This window comes from Schistosoma mansoni, chromosome W (assembly GCF_000237925.1).
Source record: "Schistosoma mansoni strain Puerto Rico chromosome W, complete genome".
NCBI lineage: Eukaryota > Metazoa > Platyhelminthes > Trematoda > Strigeidida > Schistosomatidae > Schistosoma > Schistosoma mansoni.
This window is the reverse complement of record NC_031502.1, coordinates 5,935,665-5,944,200: the sequence shown is the minus strand read 5'-3', so window position 1 is coordinate 5,944,200 and position 8,536 is coordinate 5,935,665. Positions and strand designations below refer to the sequence as shown.

The following is an 8,536-nucleotide window of genomic DNA, read 5'->3' as shown; positions in this document are numbered from 1 at the left end:
GAAATGATGAATAGATTAAATTCATTTAGTATTGTTTGTTTGAATCTTCCCATTGATGTTTAGCACTGCAACTGGTCAGTATCTTATTGGTATATGTGCATACTGTGCGTATTACCTTGATATAGCCTGTGTGCAGGTACATCCAGCTGACGAGTCCCGAATAGGACGAAACGCGCGTCTTGGATTCCACTGCTAGCCACTATCCATCTTTGCTTACAATGATGAATAGATTGTTTCATTGATGAACTTCAACTAGCATGAATTTTAGATAGAGGTTTGTCCAGATTACTGAAATCTCTCATTAAGTTCTTGCCGATTGAATATCAATCAATAGTGTTGGATCAAAATCTGTGGAATAAAAGCAAATTAACAGAATATTTGAATATGATTACAACAATATTTAAGTGAACGACGAACGATGGTTGATATAATATGAACAGGATTCCTGAAAAGCGAATGGTCAATAACTGAAATATTCATTTGTAAATAAATAATGAGTTTTATGAGAAATGCAAAAAAAAGGCTCATAGCATTTATATTGTGAAAAATTTATGAAAGCGTTTTCCATAATCTTAACCAAGATGTGTGAAATTTAGTCACAAAATGTTTATATTTAATGTAATCCCTTTGATCTGGACTTAAATCGGTTCATTATCCTGTACTCTACTAGTTGATCATTAATACTCAAATGACCTTCTCCATTAGTCGTCTCTAATAATTTTCGTTTACTACATTAGACCATCTGAAGTTACTGTCTTGAAAAGGTGAGTTTTATACATAATGCATACAGAATAACAGTGTTATTTTTCGAATTATTAGTAACTATTTTTTTTCTATTTTGCAAATTAATGTATTCTTAAACAAAGATGGACAGTGGCTAGCAGTTGAATCCAGGACGCACGTCTCGTTCTATTTGCCACTTGTCAGTTGGATGCGCCTACTTCTCAGAGTTGACGTTCACTTTGGGATTCGAACCCAGTACCGTTCGTTTCAAACGCCATTGCGTTATCCACTCACCTACTGAGTCCTGATAGCCAATCGAGGCAATACGCACAGTATGCACATATGCCAATAAGAGCCTGATCAATTGCAGTCCTAACAATCAATGGGAAGAGATTCAAACAATACAAATATCAGTCAGTAATGTTTGATCGAAATTTATCATTACTACAATGAGCTACTCATATCTAAAAATTATGAAACAGAAAATGAGTTATTGATAGATGAATTGTACTGAAGTTTTCGAAACATGATATCTCATGATATCTCATCAAAATATCAACAGAATCCAGACAATGAACGCTGGTAGCTGACCGAAGTGCACTGGTATATATATATATATATATATATATATATATGCTTGAACAGATTATCATCTATTTCAGCAGTAAAAGAGTGAGAAAACTTGTCAGCTTAACAGAAAAAAATAATTCTGGATGTTTTCTGTAACCCTCACGTTTATTCTACTGTTCAAACAAACTCATTGATTTTGCATAAAATTTTTCTTTGACATGAATAATTTTATTGTTTTAAGTTTCTTTATTCTCATGCTCCCATAAATGACAGGTAAAAGATCGATTAATCCATATTTATATATGTACACATATATAAATATAAACAAAGGTTCTTCTTAGAACTATCATATGTTTATAAATACTATTTTTCACGAAATGGATGGGAATAAGAATATGAAGAGAATGTCCTTCAGTTGTTAAATTTTCTTAAGTTTGTTAAAACTAAAATATTAAAATAAACTTTATTGTATCAGTGAAAAAATAACTTGAGAGTAAATAATATTTTATCAGTATAGTGGTTTGGAAGATTGTTGAATTTTTATTGAGATCAGCATCCAGTTGATGTTAAACTACTGCTGGAAGCCTGGTAACATTGGATGAGTGTTTCTGCCTAGTATGGGTCTCCTTAGCAATGCACATCCAGGATATCATGTGCTCACTTGTAACTAACTCCGAGAGTTAGTTCTCTCAGTTCTAGTAACAAGACACGACCATTGGATTTCAACCGTGTTGGGTCTGAGGTAGTTACTCACAGAAGACAATGGAAGATGGTTGCGCAATATCTTGGATTGGTTGAAGTTAGACATTACCATCGTTGGATGTCGGCTCGCTGGTCTTGAGGTTAAGTGTTCACACGTAAGACAAGGTGTCTTAGGCTTAAATCCCACGTGCCGGACTACGGATATGCACTGCTGAGAATTCCCATAATAGGACGAAATAGCCACCCCGCGCTTCCAGGTTTTCAATGGTAGTTTAACATTGATCGCTTCTTGATCTCAACAGAAATAAAATATTTTAATACGCATGACGTCTATAATTAACATATTGAGCTCAGTGTTAGTGTTGAGTTTAAACAGAACAATTCAAAGTACGTTTAACATATGAAAACTACAACTAATATCTTTTGCACGTCCAGTGAAGATATCGTAATTGAAAAGTAACTTAACTAGACTAGCCACTTAGTATTTTATCTATCAATTCAAATGCTCTTGTGAAACGAAATTTATCAACAGATGTTTTTAGTATTCACATTTTGGAGTTGATAACACTCACACTGTGGCTATGATATAATTCGCTGGTGTACGTACTACCATCTTATATGTATATTCAAAACTGAAGTTCATTTTTTTCCAACATTACTGTTTTTATTATCATTCACACATCATGTGAACCTTGTAAACACAATAAATTAAAAACGGCACTCATCCCACCTAATTATTTTTTATTTCATTCACCGCATTCTAATATTTCACTGATCTTCGACCAAATATTTGATCTTATTTACAATTATATTATTACTTCGGTTATCCAATATTAACGATACTTATGCTGACTATTATTCTCACAGTTTTAAATGACCTACAAATTTATTCATGTTAAGACTACATTTAAGACATTTTAGCAGTAACCATTCTATTCACCAAAGATCTCTTATTCATTTGCTGTAATTTTGGACGATGTGTCAACCTCAGACATGACTGGGTCTTTTTTCTTTTGAAATATAAACTTTGTTGCATAACCATAGAACTTGATGCGAAGTTATTAGAACAAATATTCTTCACTCATTTATCTGTTTTTTAAAATGAAAGCTTAGTAAATATAAATAGATATCTTTATATTAAATTGCTTGGTTTTAATCTTATTTGCGATTATGTTCTAAGATGTCAAATTACTTTGCAATATAGACGAATCACTTGAATTTCCGTCGAACTCAGAAAAGAACATTCTGTATAAGCTACGTAAAATATTGTCACTTTTTCAATGTGCAAACAACTGTGAATACGAACAATAATATTTTGAATCTGAGGAAAGTATTTATTAGAAATAATTTACCTTCGTTTTCGAAATCTGATAGACATATTTTGCATGGGTCTCATTTGATGACGAGATAAGAGTAATGAAATGAAAAAAGTGAGCTTAATTTGATGGTTGTTTTACATTAGCTCAGTCCCCTTAAGCAATAAACAGCCACTATTCATATCAGATTAAATTAAGAACCTCCGTATTTTCCGAGTGATATTGATAAGTATCTAAAACGTATGATAGTACAATTATCTGTTGCTATTTGATTGTCAATTAATTATCTCTTTATACTCAGGCAGATCAAGAGAAGAATAATCAAAGAACTATGCAAATTGTCGTTAAACCATAACGATATAAAAACTGTCAAACGATTTGTTAGACAATTGAGTATATACATTAGGTCACGTATATCAACTCAATGAGATCATTTACGATTCACATTGTTTAGAAGAATGAAACTATGTGAACCTCGAAAATTGCAGTTTAGCTTAAAAGAACAACGAATGAATGGAGCTCTTGCTGTCTGACTATATGTATAAAATGTTCACAATTATGTACCAACAAACAATTAAATGTAATCGTTTACTGAAAATTACCACTACATGCATCAGAGACTCATTATTGTTTTCGCTACTTTCAGGTGCTATGGCAAGTTACATTGTGTTGCTAATGAAATATCGTTTTACTGATAAAAATTTTGATTCACAGATATCCTAAGGGATGAAAGTAAAGATCTCTAGTCTGATATTTGTGTCATACTATGCTTTCAATTGTCTATTTCCAGTAATGGTGTTGTCATGTATGCACGTATAGATTCACTGTACTATATTTAATTGTCAGGATTTTATTGAATAATTAAACAGGATAACTTTAAGATATGTTGATTTCCTAAATATGAACCTAAACATTTTGTGATATTTGTCAGAAGATAGGTGAAGTTATTATGTAAAGTTTTAGCATGAATTACTTTATTCAACTCGACGTTAGACTATGTTCAAAATCATCTACCAGTATTCATCAAAACATTAAAACAACTAATAATAGTAATGACAACAATATTACAATATCCTCAAACAGTCTTGGCCTTTATACATTTAAAAATAATCATACAATTTTAATACGTTTTTGCGGTTTTCATATGAATTTCGGCACTTCCGTCATTCTACTGAAATTCTCCGCTACTTCAGTCTTTCCTTTGTTTTATTTAGTACTAATGAAATGATTAGAGTATTTTCAATTTCTAATATGCGAAATCTTATACAGTATAATAATTGTAATTTTGAATTACAGCTATTATGTTCGGTCTTTTTACTGTGATTAACAAATTTCATATTGAATTATAAAAACAAAAGAATATGAATTCACTTGGTATGGTTAAATTGAATCTCATTATTGACGTTTAGGATAGCAATTAATTAGTCCCTTTGTTTATAATGATTGTGATTTAAGACAATATCGAGGCAATAGTCACAGTATGCACATATGGCCAATAAGACACTGATCTATTGCAGTGCTAAACATCAATGGGAAAATCCAAGCAACCAATACAAAAATGAATTAAAAGTTCACCCCATTGAACAAGCAAGTGGCTATCAGGATTAAATAGCTATGTGGATAAGGTGATGGCCTTTAAAGTGAACGGTACTGGGTTCGAGTCCCAGAGTGAACATTAACTCTGAGATGCGGGTGCATCCAGCTGACGAGTGGCAAATAGGACGAAACGCGCATCATGGATTCCTTTGCTAGTCACTATCCAACTTGGCTTATAAAAGTATATGATTTATTGCAGTTTGTACATCAAAAACTGAATTATAATATACAAAACGAATGCTCAAATTCTTATGAATAGCAATAGAATAAAGTTCACATTATCCGTTACATAACTTTATTTATGTTATATTCGAAAGTATAATGAATTGGGAAATGTGTACTTTTTTTGAAAGCATTCACTTCCAAAAAAAGGTGTAATTACTAATTGTTCATGTGAATATTTTGATTTCCTTTTATTGATTATATTTTACATTGAGACAAATTTAAAAAAATAGAAATTTTCACTTAATATCCGCTTAAGGGTTGTCAATGGTTACATCTACTTTTCAGGGTTTACCGCTAACACTTTCAGGATGTTAAAGGCAGTTTTTATAAACAGGAATTAATGTTCTCTTTAATTTTAAAAATACATATACTTCACATATTTTTTTCTAAGGTTTTTTGGAACAGTGAACTGTATGGATGAGGTGAGAAATGCGATTTATGGTACTTGGACAGATTTTCTTTGAATAAGTATTTTATGTTTTTATTCACTATTATGCTAACATTAATATTATGGCATTCATTATTACAATTCCTACTGTAAGCTATCATCAAAGGAATTATGAATTAAGTAATAAATAATAAACATAACGAATCATCTGGTTTTAAATGCTCTGGATTTACGTGACTTTTCGGTCTCGCGGCGATTACCCCCAACCGATTTAGTAAAGTAATTGTTCTTTTTAGCAAAGACGAGAACACAAAAGTTGCATTATCTTTCTCCGTAAAATCAAGAAATTATTGAAGATGGAATTACGACTCAGAGACTAGCAAATTAGTAGTCTGCAGGTTAAATACCCTCCAATAATCCTAAAGCTCGAAAATTTGAATTTTGGTGGGATTTTGAATACGTAGTCCTTAAACGTCTTATAATCGAACAAAACAGCTTCACTTTGCTTCCTATACCATATCTAACTAAAATCAGTCAGTCATGTAGAAATTCAAAATTCTCCTTTTTCATTGCGCAAGAGGCAAAAAGATAACCAGCTAAATAATGGTCACTATTCATTCTTGTCAACTAATCAAGCGTATATAAAACGTCTGATTTTATTGTACATAAATAACATCCTTCTGCAGGGCAAAAGTTTGCTAATCAAAGTGTACATCGCTTAGAAGCAACATTCGTAATTGTTATGGTACAATTCGTTGTGTAGTTGATTGAATGCCTCTGTCATACCATATCTTGAAATGACAATAATATTCATAAAGTACTGATCCGAATGTCAGCGACTCAAAATCAAAAAATGAAATAAGTTATGTCAATACAAGCTCTAGGATCCCTGGTTGAAATTTATTTCCAAAGTATACATTAGGTAAAAAAAATCGTCATTAATTCTAGTAATTTGCTTGGTAGTGGTTCAGTTAGCTTTTATGAGAAACTTAAGTGACAAAAATGGTTGTTGATTGTAAACATTCTTGAAAATTGTTCTACATCTTTCTGTTAAAGAAAATGTCAGTTGTTGACGAAATAATTATACAAGTAGATTACCTTATGAAGCCAGTCACTAGTGAGCATATGATCAATATCACAAGGGGGTTTCGTGAGGTGATTCCTGGAGTTTTAGTGAGAGGTCGTGAACATTAACACCGTTGGATGCCGGCTCAGTGATCTATCGGTTAAATACTCGCGCGCGAGACTGATAGGTCCTGGGTTCGAATCTCGCGAGGCGGGATTGTGAATACGCACTGCTGAGGAGTCCACAATAGGACGAAACAGCCGTCTAGTGCTTCCAGGTTTTCCATTGTGGTCTAGCTTCAATTGACCCATGATCCCAACTACATAAAATTACTAAAATCTTCACAAAATCCCCTTGTGTTACACAAGTATATGTCTTCTTACTGATATCGTTTGAAATTCAGATGAAATCCTAATAAAATATGTGATCCCTCCAAGATATCCACTCGGATTTCTTTGTACAAATATTTCTGAGCAATTTAAATTGTCCGCTATGGAAACCCAAACATGAAATACTTATATTGATTGACAGTTTTAGCAGTTAGATTTAGAACTGCTTATTAACACTAAAAAAATGACACATATATATATCATTATATGATTGCTTGACGACTGACATAACAATGAACAAACCTGTTGTTTGACTCCAAATGAAGTGGAGTACTCATTAACATTTCCAAAACTTTCACAGTCCTAAAGACAGGGTATAAGTTTAAGTATGTTTCATATTCACTCAAACACATGAAACTAGGACTCATAAGTCGTGTAAACACACAATGTTTCATATAGTTGACCTATTTTTATTGATAAAGAAGGTATCTTAAATATCAGCTTCCCTTTTTACCCCTTGAACAATAACTATTCGGTCCCTAATAAAAAATCATTTAAAATAAACCGTCCGTCTGACAAGAAACCAAACCAAAATATAAAGTTCCCGACGTTCATTTCAACATTGTTTAAATCGTTATTATCAGGTAGATCAGGACGATTGTTCAGTTTACAGTTAACCGCATTAAAAAGCTTAAACGTCCTAAATTTGATAGCTTTCAAGTTCGTGTATGTGGATTATTCAGGGAATTTCATTGCAAGACGAAACAGCTGTCCAATAACATTAATTTTAAATGTCTATGTATCCGAAGCCAATCCGTGATGTATTTCAGATACTTGTTTAACACAAATGCCATTTACTTTTGTCAACTCCCTCTTACGTTGAACAATTACAAGACTGAACATAGTTTTATTAACAGTTAAGTTATTATCAGAAGGGGTTTTGTGGAGATTTAGTATTTTCATAGTTGAAAGAGTGAGTCAATTGAAGCTAGACCACCATGGAAAACCTGGAAGCACTGGACTGCGTTTCGTCCTATTATGGGACTCCGTTGGGATACCGTTGGATGCCGGCTCAGTGGTCTATCGGTGAAGTGCTCTGGCGCGAGACTGGTAGGTCCAAGGCTCGAATCTTGCGAGTGCGGGATTGTGAATACGCACTGCTGAGGAGTCCCATAATAGGACGAAACAGCCGTCCAGTGCTTCCAGTTTTTCCATGGTGTTCTAGCTTCAATAGACTCACGCTTTTGACAGTAAAATGTTTGCTGAAATTTATATGATAATATGATGATAGCAACTGAAATTAAAATATTGTAGAAGTATTTATCAAGGTAAGCACAAGTCACTACTCTCGTTATTTCGATGTACATATTTATTCACGAGCATAAAATCACGTTTTCCAATAACAAATTTTGAACAAAATAAAAAATCAAATAGGCGCCATTTTTTATTACTATTTATCGACCATCATGGGAGCTAAGGGTATGATCATACAATCATATCCTTCAATATTTTTATTTCATTCCATGTGATTAATATATACAGTTTTATAATAAATAATTGAACAGTCTAATAGTCAATGATGTGATCATTTGTACAACACCATATTGACACCACTGAAATT

At 32.7% G+C, this 8,536-nt stretch overlaps 1 non-coding gene across 1 annotated transcript; it reads left to right on the top strand.

Moving 5' to 3' along the window:
* Positions 1–4,914: 4,914 nt before the first annotated feature.
* Positions 4,915–4,986, top strand: Smp_tRNA_01786_Pseudo_TTA.1.1. Its single transcript has one exon. It is a non-coding gene (tRNA).
* Positions 4,987–8,536: the final 3,550 nt, after the last annotated feature.